The sequence below is a fragment of the Dendropsophus ebraccatus genome, chromosome 5 (genome assembly GCF_027789765.1).
Source record: "Dendropsophus ebraccatus isolate aDenEbr1 chromosome 5, aDenEbr1.pat, whole genome shotgun sequence".
Classification (NCBI taxonomy): Eukaryota; Metazoa; Chordata; class Amphibia; order Anura; family Hylidae; genus Dendropsophus; species Dendropsophus ebraccatus.
In genome coordinates this window covers 1,198,339-1,221,366 of record NC_091458.1, presented here as the reverse complement: position 1 = coordinate 1,221,366, position 23,028 = coordinate 1,198,339, and positions in this window count along the sequence as shown.

Sequence of the window (23,028 nt, the reverse complement as noted above, 5' to 3'; positions counted from 1 at the left end):
GCTGCTTTGTTATCAGGGTTATACAGTTACTATACATTATACACCACATGCTGCTATACTGTACAGTAACATATATATCACATATCCAGCTGCTGCTGTGTTATCAGGGTTATACAGTTACTATACATTATACACCACATGCTGACTGCTATACTGTACAGTAACTTATATATCACATATCCAGCTGCTGCTGTGTTATCAGGGTTATACAGTTACTATACATTATACGGGGATTTAAGTAGTAGTTTAGAGTTACCAATATGTCAATTAAGATTTTTGCTGGTGATAAAGGCCACGGGTGTAAGTGTGAACTTGAATATAAAAAAAGAAGAAAATATTTCACAATTGATGGGGTCAGTGGGTAAAATAAAGGGAAAACTTCTAAGATGTATAGACTTTTGGGTGAAAAGTGTAATAATAATGTTAAGTTAACGTCACAAAAGAAATGGGAAAATATAATTGGAGATAGGGAACAAGTTTTTTGGACTAAAGTATACACGAATGCACGAAAATATATCACGGATAAAAAGTATATAATGATTTTATAATATATAATGTTTTTTTGTAACAACAGATTATATTATTCAGTAAAAGATATTAATAAGTGGAGAAAGGAGGAAGAGGTTGTATGTTGTAAATGAGGGGCTGAAGAGATCACATTAGAACACCATTGGTGGGCATGTGAGAGGGTGAATAATTTTTGGATAGATAGTTTTTTTTAGTTTGTTTAATATGATACTAAAAGAAGAATATGTATGTGCAATTTTGGGAGTATTTGAGGATGAAAACTTGGTTGGAAGCACTAAAAAGGTGATATATCAATTATTTCTAGCAGCAAGAGTGGTTATATTGCGGAAGTGGATGTCACCCAATGCTCCTACCATTAAGGAATGGAGAGAACTAAGCTCTATAATATTAAGGAACGAGCTCTGGTATAACAACTTTATTAGGAGGAAGAAGGATAAGAAATTAAATGAACATGTTGCTTGTTGGGAAAAATATTGGAGTGACAAGTTAAATTAAGGTATCTGTGTAGAGGAGGTTTGGTTGTTTTTTTTCCCCAGCAGGGGTGGGGGTGGAGGGGGGTTGGAGGAAGTCTTCAAGGGAGATAAATATGGTATAATTAAAAGGTGGATTCCTGGTAATAAAAAGAGAATAGTCGAAGTGTATTGAATTGTAAACCTGTGTGGTAACTGTGGGGCGCCCGTAGAGTTATTCTTACTTATATTTTTGGGATGGATGTGGAGTGAATGGGGTGGCGCCCGGGTTGGCCCCCTGGGTGCGGGGAGGGGGGGCTGTTGGGTTGGGGCAGGGGCGGATCCACATCAGCACGTAAAGGTAATGGTTAATCCTTGTCACGGCGGCGTCCCATGCTCCGGGCCGCCGCCGCGACCTCTCTCCGCCCCATGCAGCCGCCGGGGTCCATGTGCAGGGACCCGGCGCTGCTACCTGTTCGGCCCCGGGGGGCGCCTTGCCTCGCCCCGCTCCTGTCTCAGTCTGTGCCGGCTGTTGCGCGCGACCCCGCCTCCTAGGGCGCGCGCGCGCGCCGGCTGTCTCAGATTTGAAGGGCCAGCCGGTTCCTAATTGGTAGTTGCACTAATCACCTCCTATAAATCCCAGCATGCCCTGTCCCTCGTGTTGGAGCCTCTACATGCTTTCCATAGCGTTTGGCCCAGCTCCCTGTTGTTCCTGACCTCAGTCCTTGTTCCTAATTCCTGTCCGCTGTCCCGGTCCCTAGTCCCTGTCCGCTGCTTTACCCGTTGTTTCCTGAGTACTGTCTGCCACCTGCGATTACGCCTACAGACCTCTGCCTGCAATCTCCTGCCTACTGCTCCTGCCACGCCTTGCCTGCCGTCACTAGCAACCAAGCCAGGGGTAGCGACCTGGGGGTCGCCTGCCGCAGCAAGTCCATCCCGCCTTACGACATATTCCGTGACCTCCTCTATGTCTGCTTCATCGTCTATCTTGACGACATTCTGGTCTTCTCCCCTGACCAGCAGACTTACGTGACACAAGTACGTCAGGTCCTACGTAGACTCTGGGCCAATCATTTGTACGCCACGCTGGAGAAGTGCGTTTTCCATCAGCGCAGCCTTCCGTTTCTCGGGTATATTGTTTCAGACCGGGGTCTACAAATTTATCCAGCCAAACTTTCAGCTGTTCTCCAGTGGCCACGTCCTGTGGGACTCAGAGCTATCCAATGCCTCCTAGGATTTGCCAACTACTATTGGCAGTTCATCCCACATTTCTCTACCCTGGTCGCACCCATCGTGGCTCTCACTAAGAAGAAGGCGGATCCCAGGCATTGGCCACCTGAGGCCGAGCAAGCCTTCACTAGCCTAAAGTCTGCCTTTGCCTCTGCTCCTGCTCTAGTCCGCCCGGATGCCACCAAGCCGTTTTCACTTGAGGTCGACGCATCTTCAGTGGGCGCTGGAGCCGTCCTCTCGCAGAGGGACGCATCAGGCAAGATCAGAACCTGTGGGTTCTTCTCAAGGACTTTCTCCCCTGCCGAGAGGAACTATACTATTGGTGACCGAGAACTCTTGGCGATAAAATTGGCACTGGAGGAGTGGCGTCATCTCCTAGAGGGGGCTAGGCATCCGGTCAACATCTACACGGACCACAAGAACCTTCTCTACCTCCAATCGGCCCAACGCCTCAATCCCCAGCAAGCCAGGTGGTCGCTCTTCTTCTCACGATTCAACTTCGTAATTCATTTCCGCCCGGCTGAGAAGAACGTGAAAGCCGATGCACTGTCCCGAGCATCTGATGTTAGGGGGCAAGAGGAATCCCCTCGCCACATTATACCTCCCGATCGCCTAGTGCCAGTCGCCACATGTACTCTTCAGAGATTGCCTCCCGGAAAGACCTATGTGCGCCCTGCACTTCTAAGACGAATTTTGAAGTGGGATCATTCCTTTGTGGTGGCCGGGCATCCGGGAGTTCAAAAGACCGGGCAACTGATCTCCCGCCACTATTGGTGGCCCAGCCTACTCCAAGATGTCAAGGACTTTGTGGCTTCCTGTACCATCTGTGCCAGGAACAAGTCCTCCCGTCTAAGACCTGCCGGCCTACTTCAGCCCTTTCCAGTTCCAAACCGTCCCTGGTGCCATATAGGCATGGACTTATTCACAGATTTGCCTCCATCTGCGGGTAACACTGTCATTTGGGTTGTTACAGACCGCTTCTCCAAAATGTCCCACTTCGTGGCTCTTCCTGGACTACCATCCGCTCCTCGCCTGGCCCAGTTGTTCTTTCAGCATATCTTCCGACTACATGGTCTTCCTCTTCATATTGTGTCAGACAGAGGCTCACAATTCGTCTCCAGATTCTGGCGTGCTCTCTGTTCTCAACTCCAAGTGAAGCTGGACTTCTCGTCAGCCTATCATCCACAGACCAACAGGCAAGTAGAAAGGGTCAATCAAGTCCTTGGCAATTATCTACAACACTTCATCTCTGCTCGCCAGGACAACTGGTCCAGTCTGCTTCCATGGGCAGAGTTCTCCTACAACCATCTGGACTCGAGTTCCACAGGCAAGTCACCCTTCTATGTGGTCTATGGTCAACACCCTCGTCCTCCTCTGCCTCTCTCTCCATCCTCTGAGGTCCCAGCCGTGGAGGAATTGTTGTCTGACCTGCAGTCGATCTGGGAACAGACTCGACAATCTTTGCTCAAGGCATCTGACCGCATGAAGGACCAGGCGGATAAGAGAAGAAGACCTGCCACAAATTTTCTCCCAGGTGACAAAGTCTGGCTCTCGGCCAAATATGTCCGACTCAAGATTCCCAGCTACAAGTTGCGTCCTCGATTCCTCAGTCCTTTCTCGGTGCTAAAACGCATCAACCCAGTCACCTACAAACTCCGCCTTCCCCCTACTATGCGGATTCCGAACGCCTTCCATGTTTCCCTCTTAAAGCCAGTGGTCCTCAACCGATTCTCCAATAAGTCTTCGTTCACTGCTCCACAAGCAAAACACTTCCCCCCCCCCCTTCCCCCCCCCCCCCCCCCCCCCAACCACCGGTCCCCCACCTCTTTCCCCAATAACGACAGACACCAAGAACTTCGGAAAATATGGCCACAGCAGCTATTTATTGAACAACCACAAGATAAATTAACATTTAACTACTGTACTAACTCCGATTAGCCCCCCAGTGGGCGGTCCTCGAAGCCCCAAAATATTCCCACTGGCAGTCCTGAAATTATTCACCATACACAAACCCGTCACTTGCAGCTGAAGTAACGCCGGCTCGCAAGCAAAACTAACAGGGTATGTGCTTACTCTTCCAACTCTGCAACCTTGACAACCATAACAGATAGGGAGTCCGGAACAACTAGTTCCCTCCCAAACTTTCCATAAGCCGAGAAAGCCACCCGACTTCGAGGACCCTCCACCAACGGCGATATCTGACACCCTTAGATATTGCCGTCCCTCCACACTCGAAGCGCCATGTCTATGCCCCCCTCCAAAAACCACCCGTACCCAACTCCAAGTCCGGATGGCAGACTACAACTGCTCCATTGCACACCGATTTACTTTAATTCAGGCTTTGTTCAACCGTTCCACAGAACGGGCCCCATTCTAATGCTGGCGAGGGACAATGTCTGACCACACGGTCACCAACCTGGGAAAGGAGGCCCAGAGCCGAAGAAGGTCGAACTTCACGTCCCTTATCAACTCCGGGAATGGCCTAGAACCGATATCATTGCCGCCCAGGTGCAACACTAATATATCTGGCTCCCGGTCCCACCTGGTAAATTTATGGAATTCAGACAACATGCGGCCCCACATCATGCCTTTACGCCCCAGCCACCGAATCCTAGCCTCCTCTCGCGCAAACCCCAGCTGACGTCCCTCTGACCGAACCGCCGCCCGGACTGCTTCCCACCAGACGTAGGAGTGGCCCAAAATCCACACCAAGGCACTCTCATCACCTGCAAGACACAAACCAAAAGTTGAACAGCATAACAAAACACACTATACTACCCAACCCCAAGCAAACACCCCCCCTCCCCCACAGGGGTCAACCTACAACCACTGAGGCCTAACATACGACCTAAACCGGGCCGACTTCCAACGCCCAATCCTCCTGACCACATCGTCCCCCAAACCTGCCCTCGCTGCCTCAGTCGCCGCCCCAATACGAAAAGAGTGGCCCCCATACTCATTTGTCGACACCCCACAAAACTCCAAACACCTACGAAAAATGGCCAAAAATTGGTAACGAGACAGAAAACTGCCATCCTCATGACGCAGGAATGGCCACGAGCCGCCAGGACCCCGAGTACGATACTCCCCCACGCACCGGACCGGGCAAACCTCCACCCCCGGAATGGCATACAACATGACCCGGGCACCCCTGCCCACCTGATCAGTTTTTGACCGCCGCAGCAAAAATGAAACACCACCCTCCACTAACTCCACATCCTCAGAACGAATTCCCCCAGGCCTGGTGACCCAAGGGCTAACAAGCTCACCCACCCTCAACGCCCTGAAAAAAGGCTAGCGAGAATGACAGCCGAAATAGGCACGCCTCAAAACCATCCAAACAAACCGCCCCCAAGCGACCATACATCAACTGCAGCAACTGGAACGAGACAGGACACCTCATATCACAAGGCCTCCAGCCCTTCCAGAACCCCACCAACGACTTCCGAATGAGGAATGATTTAGTAACGTCCTGAAGCCCCCTGAGACTACAACCAAAAGCCACCCCAGCGACCAACCGATTCATCATGGGCACAGACCACCCCTCCTCACAACAATGTCCCACCAACAACAAAAAACACACTTCCTCACCCCCCACCTTCCCTACCTCCCGCTGCCAGTCCCGCCATTGCGCCCAAGCCCTGGAATACGCCACTCGTGTCCCCTCTGCCAAGGAAGCAGAGATCAAACCCGATGCTGCCCGAAAGGCAGCTGCCACAGTTCCTCTGGGAAAATCTCCGCCTCCAACATCGCGCCAGGAGCGAGCCGCCGGAAACGATCCCACTGCGAACGAGAGAGGGAGTCAGCAATCTCATTACACACGCCTGGCAAGTGCACCGCAGTAATGCAAATGTTCAGTGACAAGCAAATCAATACCATTCTCTGCAACAAAAGTACCACCGGTGGAGACGATGCCGACAGCGAAGAGATTGCCTGAACTACCCCCAAATTGTCGCAGTGGAATCGAATCCGGCAGTCCTTGAAGCTGTTCCTCCAAATGGCCAAAGCGACCACAATGGGAAACAGTTAGAGCAAAGCCAAATTGCGCCCCCGCCCCCGCTCCTTCCACTCATCCGGCCACGAACCCACACACCAGTCCCCTTGACAGTACACCCCAAAACCGTTCCCCCCAGCCGCATCAGTAAACAACTCAAAATCCTCTGCCGGTCGCGCTGGCGCCTGCCACAAGGAGCGACCGTTATAGCCGTTGAGAAACGACGCCCAGACGGCCAAGTCATCACTCAGTTCCGCTCTCAGCCGCACAAAATGCCTCGGAGATGTTAAACCCGCCTTCGCCTGAGCCAGCCGCCGGCAAAATATTCGGCCCATCTGCATGATACGGCACGCAAAATTAAGCTTTCCCAGTGAGGATTGCAAATCCCGCAGCCGAACCTTCCAGAGCCCCCGCAGCCGCGACACGTCCTCGCGTAACCCCACCAGTTTGTCCTGGGGCAAGCGACACTCCATCGCCACCGTATCAATCTCGATCCCCAAGAAACTCAAACAGGTAGTGGGCCCCTTGGTCTTGTCCCTTGCGAGCGGAACTCCGAACCGCTCCTCAAGAACGTGAACCGAGTGCAGCAAAACCGCGCAGACATTGGAATTGCCGGGTCCAATGCACAAAAAATCGTCCAGACAGTGAATAATGGACTCCAACCCCGAAAAATCCTGCACCGCCCACTCCAAAAATGACCCGAAGGCTTCAAAGTAAGCACATGAGATGGAACATCCCATGGGCAAACATCGATCAACAAAATACCCCCCATCCCAGACACAGCCCAGCAAGTGCAAGCTGTCGGGATGCACCGGCAATAGACGAAACGCAGATTCCACGTCCGTCTTTGACAGCGACGCCCCCCGCCCAAACTCCCGAACCCACCGCAGCGCTGCGTCGAACGACGTATACACCACGGAACACAGCTCCGGATCTATCCCGTCGTTCACTGATAACCCCTTGGTAAAAGACAGGTGGTGAATGAGCCGAAATTTGTTCGTCTCCTTCTCCGGCACCACCCCCAAAGGGGAAACCAATAGTCCCACCATCGGAGGAGCCGGAAAGGGGCCCGACATCCTGCCCAACACCACCTCCTTGCCCAATTCTTCCGACACCGCCGATGGATGCAACAAAGCAGACTTCAACCCCCCCCCCCCCCCGCCGCGGCAAGCTAACCGTAACCGACGGTATCCGAAAACCCTCTTTAAAGCCGTCCTCCAGCAATGCCGCCCTACCCCGATCCGGATATTTATTTAGGAAGGGCAACATCGCGCCCAGCCAAACCGGTGTCGCCCCCTTTTCCAGCCGAATGGCCCCCACCTCCCCTAGCCTTCTGCCCCCTGAAGCAACGAGATGCTCCGTGGGATCCCCCACATGTGGAGCATTCGTGCTTGAATTTACATTTTGCTCCAAACTTGCAACTTCCTTCATTGAAAAGGAAGCACAGTCCCTTCTGAACCGCCGCCGAGTACCCGGACTGTCCCAAGCCCCCGGCGGTCCCCTGAAAGGGCGAACTAACCACCGCACTCTTCACAGGCGCCGTCACCCGCAGCCACAAACCTATGTCTTTGTGGTCCCACCGGATGCTAGGCCTTACCGCCTTGCGCTGACGAAATTGCTCGTCATAGCGCAACCAGGCCTGACCCCATAAGTCCGGTACGCTTCGTGCACGGCATCCAGATAGCAAAACATACCCAAGCATTCCTCTGGAGCCTTCTCCCCCACAATGCCTGGCAAAATAGTGAAGGCCTGCAACCAATTCTGGAAAGTATGTGGTATCAGCCGATACCGCCGGCTCTCCTCCTCCTTGTCCTTATCATCACCCGGTTTGACTCGATCTGGATTAAATTTCTCAAGAGGCAATAAGGAGAGAATCTCCACATATTCCCCCTTGTAAATTTTATCCCGCACCTCCTGTTTAACATGGGAACCAAGGGGGCCCTCAAAACACACATAGACCTCCCCCCTGGCAGCATCATCTAACCTGGTGACATCCTCCCTCCGGACCGACTCTGGCTCTGTCTGAGTTTCAACCGACACCCCCGCCCCTGAAGGCGCGCTATCATCCCCCCGACCACCTGTCCCTGCCACAGCCGGCGCACCGCTTGCAGCACCACCACCCCCTGTCCATGCAAGTGCGGGCGAGGGAACCCCCATAACCCCCCCCCTGCCCCAAGCTACAGAAAAAGGCGCGCATACCCTGCATCAGTTCAGCCAGCCCACTCTGCCCAAAACCCCCTCCTACGACCCCCCCAGGCCCTACCCCCACAGGCAAATAGGATCCCAGCTCACCTTGCTGCCTGGGTGCTGTGGGCCCAGCAGCGACCAGTCCGGCATCCCTCGCAGGCCCCATCAGGGGCAACGACCCAGCGCCGACCTCCTCTTCAGACAGGTCATCCTGGCCAGGATGAGACCCTGTCCCTTGCAACGCCGCTCTAGCACCCTCCTCGGACGGAGGCGCCGCCGAGGATACAGCTGCCGGAACACTTCGGGCCGAGGGGGCGGGGCCAGCAGAACGCCACCCGGTGACGTCACTCCGCTGACCGGATGCGGACTGCAACCTCCGAATAGGCTTTTTTCCTGGGGTCCGCTCGGCACCGAGAAGGCCTACGCGACTCCTCACCAAGCAGGCCCACCGTCCCTGGTCCGGTCTCCTCGAAGTCAGCCGACGTCAAGGGAGGAGGCGACTCCTCCCCCGGTGCGAGTCCCGCCCATGCACGGGATTACTCCTGGCCCTGGCCGGCCGACGCAGAGACCGGAGCGTCCCTGATGGGGCTCCCTACCCCGCGCCGGACTCTGGGGGTAACATCCGGGCTAAGGCGCGCCGGAGGCCGAGAACTCTGCGTCCGGAGCGCCACAGATGAAGCTGGAGCAGGGGCCTCAGACGAACCCGGTAGCAGGGCCTGAAGCTGATCCTGAAGCCACTGCGGGCCCCTCTCCTCCGTGGCCCGCCGAAGCTGCTCAAACCCGCCAGCCAGAGGATCCATCACAGGCAGCACAGATTCCTTCAACGGCTAAGGCCAAAAGGTACCCTCCCCGCCCTGCACCTGCCTTATATACCCCCTGTAATGATCCCACCCCTCTGCATACCCCCACCAATCATTCCCCCTTTTGACCTCCCAGACCTCCTCCCCCCCTGGGCATTAACCCTCCCTTCATCACCCTGGCAACCTCCCCCTCTGCAGCAAGGCCCTGTCATGAAGGCCTCCCCTTAGTGGTTTTCAACCCCCTCGTCCGGCCTTACTTTATACACCACATGCTGATTGCTAAACTGTACAGTAACTTATATATCACATATCCAGCTGCTGTGTTATCAGGGTTATACAGTTACTATACATTATACACCACATGCTGCTATACTGTACAGTAACTTATATATCACATATCCAGCTGCTGTGTTATCAGGGTTATACAGTTACTATACATTATACACCACATACTGCTATACTGTACAGTAACTTATATATCACATATCCCGCTGCTGTGTTATCAGGGTTATACAGTTACTATACATTATACACCACATGCTGCTATACTGTACAGTAACTTATATATCACATATTCAGCTGCTGCTGTGTTATCAGGGTTATACAGTTACTATACATTATATACCACATGCTGCTATACTGTACAGTAACTTATATATCACATATCCAGCTCCTGTGTTATCAGGGTTATACAGTTACTATACATTATACACCACATGCTGCTATACTGTACAGTAACTTATATATCACATATCTAGCTGCTGTGTTATCAGGGTTATACAGTTACTATACATTATACACCACATGCTGATTGCTAAACTGTACAGTAACTTATATATCACACATCCAGCTGCTGTGTTATCAGGGTTATACAGTTACTATACATTATACACCACATGCTGCTATACTGTACAGTAACTTATATATCACATATCCAGCTGCTGCTGTGTTATCAGGGTTATACAGTTACTATACATTATACACCACATGCTGCTATACTGTACAGTAACATACATCACATATCCAGCTCCTGTGTTATCAGGGTTATACAGTTACTATACATTATACACCACATGCTGCTATACTGTACAGTAACATATATCACATATCCAGCTGCTGTGTTATCAGGGTTATACAGTTACTATACATTATACACCACATGCTGCTATACTGTACAGTAACTTATATATCACATATCCAGCTGCTGCTGTGTTATCAGGGTTATACAGTTACTATACATTATATACCACATGCTGCTATACTGTACAGTAACTTATATATCACATATCCAGCTGCTGCTGTGTTATCAGGGTTATACAGTTACTAAACATTATACACCACATGCTGCTATACTGTACAGTAACATACATCACATATCCAGCTCCTGTGTTATCAGGGTTATACAGTTACTATACATTTTATACCACATGCTGATTGCTATACTGTACAGTAACATATCACATATCCAGCTGCTGCTGTGTTATCAGGGTTATACAGTTACTATACATTATATACCACATGCTGCTATACTGTACAGTAACTTATATATCACATATCCAGCTGCTGTGTTATCAGGGTTATACAGTTACTATACATTATATACCACATGCTGCTATACTGTACAGTAACTTATATATCACATATCCAGCTGCTGTCTTATCAGGGTTATATAGTTACTATACATTATACACCACATGCTGCTATACTGTACAGTAACTTATATATCACATATCCCGCTGCTGTCTTATCAGGGTTATACAGTTACTATACATTATATAACACATGCTGCTATACTGTACAGTAACTTTTATATCACATATCCAGCTGCTGTATTATCAGGGTTATACAGTTACTATACATTATATACCACATGCTGCTATACTGTACAGTAACTTATAATATCACATATCCCGCTGCTGTGTTATCAGGGTTATACAGTTACTATACATTATACACCACATGCTGCTATACTGTACAGTAACTTATATATCACATATCCAGCTGCTGTGTTATCAGGGTTATACAGTTACTATACATTATACACCACATGCTGCTATACTGTACAGTAACTTATATATCACATATCCAGCTGCTGTGTTATCAGGGTTATATAGTTACTATACATTATACACCACATGCTGCTATACTGTACAGTAACTTATATATCACATATCCAGCTGCTGTGTTATCAGGGTTATACAGTTACTATACATTATATACCACATGCTACTATACTGTACAGTAACTTATATATCACATTTCCAGGTGCTGCTGTGTTATTAGGGTTATACAGTTACTATACATTATATACCACATGCTGATTGCTATACTGTACAGTAACTTATATATCACATTTCCCGCTGCTGTGTTATCAGGGTTATACAGTTACTATACATTATACACCACATGCTGCTATACTGTACAGTAATTATATATCACATATCCAGCTGCTGCTGTGTTATCAGGGTTATACAGTTACTATACATTATACACCACATGCTGCTATACTGTACAGTAACTTATATATCACATATCCAGCTGCTGTGTTATCAGGGTTATACAGTTACTATACATTATACACCACATACTGCTATACTGTACAGTAACTTATATATCACATATCCCGCTGCTGTGTTATCAGGGTTATACAGTTACTATACATTATACACCACATGCTGCTATACTGTACAGTAACTTATATATCACATATTCAGCTGCTGCTGTGTTATCAGGGTTATACAGTTACTATACATTATATACCACATGCTGCTATACTGTACAGTAACTTATATATCACATATCCAGCTCCTGTGTTATCAGGGTTATACAGTTACTATACATTATACACCACATGCTGCTATACTGTACAGTAACTTATATATCACATATCTAGCTGCTGTGTTATCAGGGTTATACAGTTACTATACATTATACACCACATGCTGATTGCTAAACTGTACAGTAACTTATATATCACACATCCAGCTGCTGTGTTATCAGGGTTATACAGTTACTATACATTATACACCACATGCTGCTATACTGTACAGTAACTTATATATCACATATCCAGCTGCTGCTGTGTTATCAGGGTTATACAGTTACTATACATTATACACCACATGCTGCTATACTGTACAGTAACATACATCACATATCCAGCTCCTGTGTTATCAGGGTTATACAGTTACTATACATTATACACCACATGCTGCTATACTGTACAGTAACATATATCACATATCCAGCTGCTGTGTTATCAGGGTTATACAGTTACTATACATTATACACCACATGCTGCTATACTGTACAGTAACTTATATATCACATATCCAGCTGCTGCTGTGTTATCAGGGTTATACAGTTACTATACATTATATACCACATGCTGCTATACTGTACAGTAACTTATATATCACATATCCAGCTGCTGCTGTGTTATCAGGGTTATACAGTTACTAAACATTATACACCACATGCTGCTATACTGTACAGTAACATACATCACATATCCAGCTCCTGTGTTATCAGGGTTATACAGTTACTATACATTTTATACCACATGCTGATTGCTATACTGTACAGTAACATATCACATATCCAGCTGCTGCTGTGTTATCAGGGTTATACAGTTACTATACATTATATACCACATGCTGCTATACTGTACAGTAACTTATATATCACATATCCAGCTGCTGTGTTATCAGGGTTATACAGTTACTATACATTATATACCACATGCTGCTATACTGTACAGTAACTTATATATCACATATCCAGCTGCTGTCTTATCAGGGTTATATAGTTACTATACATTATACACCACATGCTGCTATACTGTACAGTAACTTATATATCACATATCCCGCTGCTGTCTTATCAGGGTTATACAGTTACTATACATTATATAACACATGCTGATTGCTATACTGTACAGTAACTTATATATCACATATCCAGCTGCAGTGTTATCAGGGTTATACAGTTACTATACATTATACACCACATGCTGCTATACTGTACAGTAACTTTTATATCACATATCCAGCTGCTGTATTATCAGGGTTATACAGTTACTATACATTATATACCACATGCTGCTATACTGTACAGTAACTTATAATATCACATATCCCGCTGCTGTGTTATCAGGGTTATACAGTTACTATACATTATACACCACATGCTGCTATACTGTACAGTAACTTATATATCACATATCCAGCTGCTGTGTTATCAGGGTTATACAGTTACTATACATTATACACCACATGCTGCTATACTGTACAGTAACTTATATATCACATATCCAGCTGCTGTGTTATCAGGGTTATATAGTTACTATACATTATACACCACATGCTGCTATACTGTACAGTAACTTATATATCACATATCCAGCTGCTGTGTTATCAGGGTTATACAGTTACTATACATTATATACCACATGCTACTATACTGTACAGTAACTTATATATCACATTTCCAGGTGCTGCTGTGTTATTAGGGTTATACAGTTACTATACATTATATACCACATGCTGATTGCTATACTGTACAGTAACTTATATATCACATTTCCCGCTGCTGTGTTATCAGGGTTATACAGTTACTATACATTATACACCACATGCTGCTATACTGTACAGTAATTATATATCACATATCCAGCTGCTGCTGTGTTATCAGGGTTATACAGTTACTATACATTATATACCACATGCTGCTATACTGTACAGTAACTTTTATATCACATATCCAGCTGCTGTGTTATCAGGGTTATACAGTTACTATACATTATATACCACATGCTGCTATACTGTACAGTAACTTATAATATCACATATCCAGCTGCTGTGTTATCAGGGTTATACAGTTACTATATATTATATACCACATGCTGCTATACTGTACAGTAACTTATATATCACATATCCAGCTGCTGCTGTGTTATCAGGGTTATACAGTTACTATACATTATACACCACATGCTGCTATACTGTACAGTAACTTATATATCACATATCCAGCTGCAGTGTTATCAGGGTTATACAGTTACTATACATTATATACCACATGCTGCTATACTGTACAGTAACTTATATACTGTATCACATATCCAGCTGCTGCTGTGTTATCAGGGTTATACAGTTACTATACATTATACACCACATGCTTATTGCTATACTGTACAATAACTTATATACTGTATCACATATCCAGCTGCTGCTGTGTTATCAGGGTTATACAGTTACTATACATTATATACCACATGCTGCTATACTGTACAGTAACTTATATATCACATATCCAGCTGCAGTGTTATCAGGGTTATACAGTTACTATACATTATATACCACATGCTGCTATACTGTACAGTAACTTATATATCACATATCCAGCTGCTGCTGTGTTATCAGGGTTATACAGTTACTATACATTATATACCACATGCTGCTATACTGTACAGTAACTTATATATCACATATCCAGCTGCAGTGTTATCAGGGTTATACAGTTACTATACATTATACACCACATGCTGCTATACTGTACAGTAACTTATATATCACATATCCAGCTGCTGCTGTGTTATCAGGGTTATACAGTTACTATACATATATACCACATGCTGCTATACTGTACAGTAACTTATATATCACATATCCAGCTGCAGTGTTATCAGGTTATACAGTTACTATACATTATACACCACATGCTGCTATACTGTACAGTAACTTATATATCACATATCCAGCTGCTGCTGTGTTATCAGGGTTATACAGTTACTATACATTATACACCACATGCTGCTATACTGTACAGTAACTTATATATCACATATCCAGCTGCAGTGTTATCAGGGTTATACAGTTACTATACATTATATACCACATGCTGCTATACTGTACAGTAACTTATATATCACATATCCAGCTGCTGCTGTGTTATCAGGGTTATACAGTTACTATACATTATATACCACATGCTGCTATACTGTACAGTAACTTATATATCACATATCCAGCTGCAGTGTTATCAGGGTTATACAGTTACTATACATTATACACCACATGCTGCTATACTGTACAGTAACTTATATATCACATATCCAGCTGCTGCTGTGTTATCAGGGTTATACAGTTACTATACATATATACCACATGCTGCTATACTGTACAGTAACTTATATATCACATATCCAGCTGCAGTGTTATCAGGGTTATACAATTACTATACATTATACACCACATACTGCTATACTGTACAGTAACTTATATATCACATATCCAGCTGCTGCTGTGTTATCAGGGTTATACAGTTACTATACATTATACACCACATGCTGCTATACTGTACAGTAACTTATAATATCACAGGTTCTGCTGCCTCTCATTGTTCTTATTGTACCCCACCCTCCTCATAGTAATACACTATATATATCTATCCCCCACCCTCCTCATAGTAATACACTATATATATATATATATATAACCCACCCTCCCCATAGTAATACACTATATATATATATATATATATATATATATATATATACCGCACCCTCCTCATAGTAATACACTATATATATATACCCCACCCTCCTCATAGTAATACACTATATATATCTATCCCCCACCCTTCTCATAGTAATACACTATATATATACCTATCCCCCACCTTTCTCATAGTAATACACTATATATATACCTATCCCCCACCTTTCTCATAGTAATACACTATATATATATATCCCACCCTCCTCATAGTAATACACTATATATATATATATATATATATATCTTTACCCCACCCTCCTCATAGTAATACACTATATATATATATATATATATATATATATATATATATATATATATATACTAGAAAATGTACCCGGCGCTGCCCGGGTATAAAGTGTCAGTATGTTAATTAGATTTGTTTTAAGGTGCCCAGGAGGCCAAGCTAAAGGTATTGTTTCATCTGAGTTAATCAGTGGAATTAGTGTATACCTGTAGTGCATAGTTGGAGGGGTTCTGTATACCCACAATGTATAGTTTTTAGGGGTCTCGCATATCTGTAGTGCATAGTTGGGGGGGCTGTATACCTATAGTGTATAGTTGAGGGAGGTCCTGTATACCTGCAGTGTACAGTTGGTGAAGGTCCTGTATACCTGTACTGTATAGTTTGGGGGTCCTGTATACCTGTAGTATATAGTTGGTGCTGTATACCTGTAATGTATAGTTGGTGGAGGTCTTGTATACCTGTAGTTTATAGTTTGAGGGTCCTGGATACCTGTAGTGTATAATTGGTGGAGGTCTTGTATACCTGTAGTATATAGTTTGGGGGTCCTATATACCTGTAGTAAATAGTTTGAGGGTCCTGTATAACTATAGTATAGAGTTGGTGGAGGTCCTGTATACCTGTAGTGTATAGTTTGGGGTCCTATATACCTGTAGTATATAGCTGGTGGAGTTCCTGTATACCTGTAGTATATTTGGGGTCCTGTATACTTGTAGTATAGAGTTGGTGAAGGTGCTGTATACCTGTATTATAGAGTTGATGTAGGTCCTGTATACCTGTAGTGTATGGTTTTGAGGTCCTGTATACCTGTAGTGTATAGTTTGGGGTCCTATATACCTGTAATATATAGTTGGTGGAGTTCCTGTATACCTGTAGTGTATAGTTTTGGGGTCCTGTATACCTGTAGTGTATAGTTTGGGGTCCTGTATACCTGTAGTATATAGTTGGTGGAGGTCCTGTATACCTGAAGTATATAGTTGGTGGAGGTCCTGTATACCTGTAGTATATAGTTTGGGGGTCCTGTATACCTGTAGTATATAGTTTTGTGGAGGTCCCGTGCACTTGTAGTGTATAGTTTTGGGGTCCTGTATACCTGTAGTGTCCTGTATACCTGCAGGGTTGTATTTACCCGTATGGCAGTGTTACTCAGTCACAGTGTGTCGGTATTGGCCATGTCTGGTATGGGGGTGTTATCCAGTCACAGTATGGCGGTATTGGTCAGATCTGGTGTGGCGGTGTTATCCAGTCACGGTATGGTGGTATTGGTTAGGTCTGGTATAGTGGTGTTATCCAGTCACAGTATGGCGGTATTGGTCAGGTATGATATGATGGTGTTATCCAGTCACAGTATGGTGGTATTGGTCATGTCTGGTATGGGGGTGTTATCCAGTCACACTATGGCGGTATTGGTCAGGTCTGATATGATGGTGTTATCCAGTCACAGTATGGTGGTATTGGTCAGGTCTGGTATGGGGGTGTTATCCAGTCACACTATGGCGGTATTGGTCAGGTCTGATATGATGGTGTTATCCAGTCACAGTATGGTGATATTGGTCAGGACTGGTGTGGCGGTGTTACCCAGTCACAGTTTGCCGGTATTGGTCAGGTCTGGTATGGCAGTGTTATCCAGTCACTGTATGGCGGTATTGGTCAGGTCTGGTATGACAGTGTTATCCAGCACAGTATGCCGGTATTGGTCAGGTCTGGTATGGCAGTGTTATCCAGTCACAGTATGGCGGTATTGGTCAGGTCTGGTATGACAGTGTTATCCAGCACAGTATGGCGGTATTGGTCAGGTCTGGTATGGCAGTGTTATCCAGCACAGTATGGCGGTATTGGCGGTATTGGTCAGGTCTGGTATGACAGTGTTATCCAGCACAACTATATTAAAGAAACAGCTATGCCAATAACAAAAACCATAGCACACCAAAAAATCTAATAAATAAATAAAAGTACTTTATTATGACAGGTACAATGTTAAATATTAATGATCCCACAAACTAAAAACAATTAAAATGTCAATCCCACAAGGGGGTACCCGGTGTAGTACCACCCACAATGGCAACCCAATTTAAGTATAACACACACCCTGTATGGATAAAGTGCACGTGCAATACGTTGGTATTCTATAACATAGTATCAGTAATCCACAAGAGCAATATATAAATGCACTAAAAACAGGTGTAACCTAATGAATAAGAAAGGCCAAAAGCAGTATCACCTAATGTATACAAAATCATGTGCCAAGACAGTGAAAATAAGACCAGAATAATAATAGGATATCACCATGAGTAACAAACAACAGGGTGGTGATGGGGTGTCAACAAAGAGAGCCCCACGGTCTGGTATGACAGTGTTATCCAGCACAGTATGGCGGTATTGGTCAGGTCTGGTATGACAGTGTTATCCAGCACAGTATGGCGGTATTGGTCAGGTCTGGTATGACAGTGTTATCCAGTCACAGTATGGCGGTATTGGTCAGGTCTGGTATGACAGTGTTATCCAGCACAGTATGGCGGTATTGGTCAGGTCTGGTATGACAGTGTTATCCAGTCACAGTATGGCGGTATTGGTCAGGTCTGGTAGGGCAGTGTTATCCAGCACAGTATAGCGGTATTGGTCAGGTCTGGTGTGGCGGTGTTACCCAGTCGTAGTATGGTGGTATTGGTCAGGTCTGGTATGGCAGTGATATCCAGTCACAGTATGGCGGTATTGGTCAGGTCTGGCAGTGTTATCCAGTCACAGTATGGCGGTATTGGTCAGGTCTTATATGACAGTGTTATCCAGTCACAGTGTGTTGGTATTGGTCAGGTCTGGTATGGCAGTGTTATCCAGTCACAGTATGGCGGTATTGGTCAGGTCTGGTATGACAGTGTTATCCAGCACAGTATGGCGGTATTGGTCAGGTCTGGTGTAGCAGTGTTACCCAGTCACAGTTTGGTATACCTGTTGTGCCCTGTATATACATGTACTTTATGGATGGAGTAGGGGGTCCTGTATATACATGTACTGTATAGATGGAGTAGGGGGTCCTGTATATACATGTACTGTATAGATGGAGTAGGGGGTCCTGTATACATGTCCTGTATGGATGGAGTAGGGGGTCCTGTATATACATGTCCTGTATGGATGGAGTAGGGGGTCCTGTATATACATGTACTGTATAGATGGAGTAGGGGGCCCTGTATATACATGTACTGTATAGATGGAGTAGGGGGTCCTGTATATACATGTACTGTATAGATGGAGTAGGGGGTCCTGTATATACATGTACTGTATAGATGGAGTAGGGGGCCCTGTATATACATGTACTGTATAGATGGAGTAGGGGGTCCTGTATACATGTACTGTATAGATGGAGTAGGAGGTCCTGTATATACATGTACTGTATAGATGGAGTAGGGGGTCCTGTATATACATGTACTGTATAGATGGAGTAGGGGGTCCTGTATACATGTACTGTATAGATGGAGTAGGGGGTCCTGTATACATGTACTGTATAGATGGAGTAGGGGGTCCTGTATACATGTACTGTATAGATGGAGTAGGGGGTCCTGTATATACATGTACTGTATAGATGGAGTAGGGGGGTCCTGTATATACATGTCCTGTATGGATGGAGTAGGGGGCCCTGTATATACATGTACTGTATAGATGGAGTAGGGGGCCCTGTATATACATGTACTGTATAGATGGAGTAGGGGGGTCCTGTATATACATGTACTGTATAGATGGAGTAGGGGGTCCTGTATATACATGTACTGTATAGATGGAGTAGGGGGTCCTGTATATACATGTACTGTATAGATGGAGTAGGGGGTCCTGTATATACATGTACTGTATAGATGGAGTAGGGGGTCCTGTATATACATGTACTGTATAGATGGAGTAGGGGGTCCTGTATACATGTACTGTATAGATGGAGTAGGGGGTCCTGTATACATGTACTGTATAGATGGAGTAGGGGGTCCTGTATATATATGTACTGTATAGATGGAGTAGGGGGCCCTGTATATACATGTACTGTATAGATGGAGTAGGGGGTCCTGTATACATGTACTGTATAGATGGAGTAGGGGGTCCTGTATACATGTACTGTATAGATGGAGTAGGGGGTCCTGTATATACATGTACTGTATAGATGGAGTAGGGGGTCCTGTATACATGTACTGTATAGATGGAGTAGGGGGTCCTGTATATACATGTACTGTATAGATGGAGTAGGGGGTCCTGTATATACATGTACTGTATGGATGGAGTAGGGGGTCCTGTATACATGTACTGTATAGATGGAGTAGGGGGTCCTGTATATACATGTACTGTATAGATGGAGTAGGGGCCCTGTATATACATGTACTGTATAGATGGAGTAGGGGGCCCTGTATACATGTACTGTATAGATGGAGTAGGGGGTCCTGTATATACATGTACTGTATAGATGGAGTAGGGGGTCCTGTATATACATGTACTGTATAGATGGAGTAGGGGACCCTGTATATACCTGTACTGTATAGATGGAGTAGGGGGTCCTGTATACATGTACTGTATGGATGGAGTAGGGGGTCCTGTATACATATACTGTATAGATGGAGTAGGGGGTCCTGTATACATGTACTGTATAGATGGAGTAGGGGGTCCTGTATACATGTACTGTATAGATGGAGTAGGGGGCCCTGTATATACATGTACTGTATAGATGGAGTAGGGGGTCCTGTATATACATGTACTGTATAGATGGAGTAGGGGGCCCTGTATATACATGTACTGTATAGATGGAGTAGGGAGTCCTGTATACATGTACTGTATAGTTGGAGTAGGGGCTCCTGTATACCTGTACTGTATAGATGGAGTAGGGGGTCCTGTATACATGTCCTGTATGGATGGAGTAGGGGGTCCTGTATATACATGTCCTGTATGGATGGAGTAGGGGGTCCTGTATATACATGTACTGTATAGATGGAGTAGGGGGTCCTGTATATACATGTACTGTATAGATGGAGTAGGGGGTCCTGTATATACATGTCCTGTATAGATGGAGTAGGGGGTCCTGTATACATGTACTGTATAGATGGAGTAGGGGGTCCTGTATATACATGTACTGTATAGATGGAGTAGGGGGTCCTGTATACATGTCCTGTATGGATGGAGTAGGGGGTCCTGTATATACATGTCCTGTATGGATGGAGTAGGGGGTCCTGTATATACATGTACTGTATAGATGGAGTAGGGGGTCCTGTATATACATGTACTGTATAGATGGAGTAGGGGGTCCTGTATATACATGTACTGTATAGATGGAGTAGGGGGTCCTGTATATACATGTACTGTATAGATGGAGTAGGGGGTCCTGTATATACATGTACTGTATAGATGGAGTAGGGGGTCCTGTATATACATGTACTGTATAGATGGAGTAGGGGGTCCTGTATACATGTACTGTATAGATGGAGTAGGGGGTCCTGTATACATGTACTGTATAGATGGAGTAGGGGGTCCTGTATACATGTACTGTATAGATGGAGTAGGGGGTCCTGTATATATATGTACTGTATAGATGGAGTAGGGGGGTCCTGTATATACATGTACTGTATAGATGGAGTAGGGGGTCCTGTATATACATGTACTGTATAGATGGAGTAGGGGGTCCTGTATATACATGTACTGTATAGATGGAGTAGGGGGTCCTGTATACATGTACTGTATAGATGGAGTAGGGGGCCCTGTATACATGTACTGTATAGATGGAGTAGGGGGTCCTGTATACATGTACTGTATAGATGGAGTAGGGGCCCTGTATACATGTACTGTATGGATGGAGTAGGGGGTCCTGTATACATGTACTGTATAGATGGAGTAGGGGGCCCTGTATATATATGTACTGTATAGATGGAGTAGGGGGCCCTGTATATACATGTACTGTATAGATGGAGTAGGGGGTCCTGTATACATGTACTGTATAGATGGAGTAGGGGGTCCTGTATATACATGTACTGTATAGATGGAGTAGGGGGGTCCTGTATATACATGTACTGTATAGATGGATTAGGGGGTCCTGTATATACATGTACTGTATAGATGGAGTAGGGGGTCCTGTATATACATGTACTGTATAGATGGAGTAGGGGGCCCTGTATATACATGTACTGTATAGATGGAGTAGGGGGCCCTGTATATACATGTACTGTATAGATGGAGTAGGGGGTCCTGTATACATGTACTGTATGGATGGAGTAGGGGGTCATGTATACATGTACTGTATAGATGGAGTAGGGGGCCCTGTATATATATGTACTGTATAGATGGAGTAGGGGGCCCTGTATATACATGTACTGTATAGATGGAGTAGGGGGTCCTGTATACATGTACTGTATAGTTGGAGTAGGGGCTCCTGTATATACATGTACTGTATAGATGGAGTAGGGGGTCCTGTATATACATGTCCTGTATAGATGAAGTAGGGGGCCCTGTATATACATGTACTGTATAGATGGAGTAGGGGGTCCTGTATATACATGTACTGTATAGATGGAGTAGGGGGTCCTGTATACCTGTAATGTCCTGTATATACATGTACTGTATAGATGGAGTAGGGGGTCCTGTATATACATGTACTGTATAGATGGAGTAGGGGGTCCTGTATATACATGTACTGTATAGATGGAGTAGGGGGTCCTGTATATACATGTACTGTATAGATGGAGTAGGGGGTCCTGTATATATATGTACTGTATAGATGGAGTAGGGGGTCCTGTATACATGTACTGTATAGATGCAGTAGGGGGTCCTGTATATACATGTACTGTATAGATGGAGTAGGGGGTCCTGTATATACATGTACTGTATAGATGGAGTAGGGGGTCCTGTATATATATGTACTGTATAGATGGAGTAGGGGGTCCTGTATACATGTACTGTATAGATGGAGTAGGGGATCTACCAGTTATTACTGTGGATGTTGTGAGGCAGCTTCCCTAGCAACCATTGCTCCCTGTGAAAATGAAAGCAGTAATCCTATTGGTTGCTAAGGCTCCAACTGCCG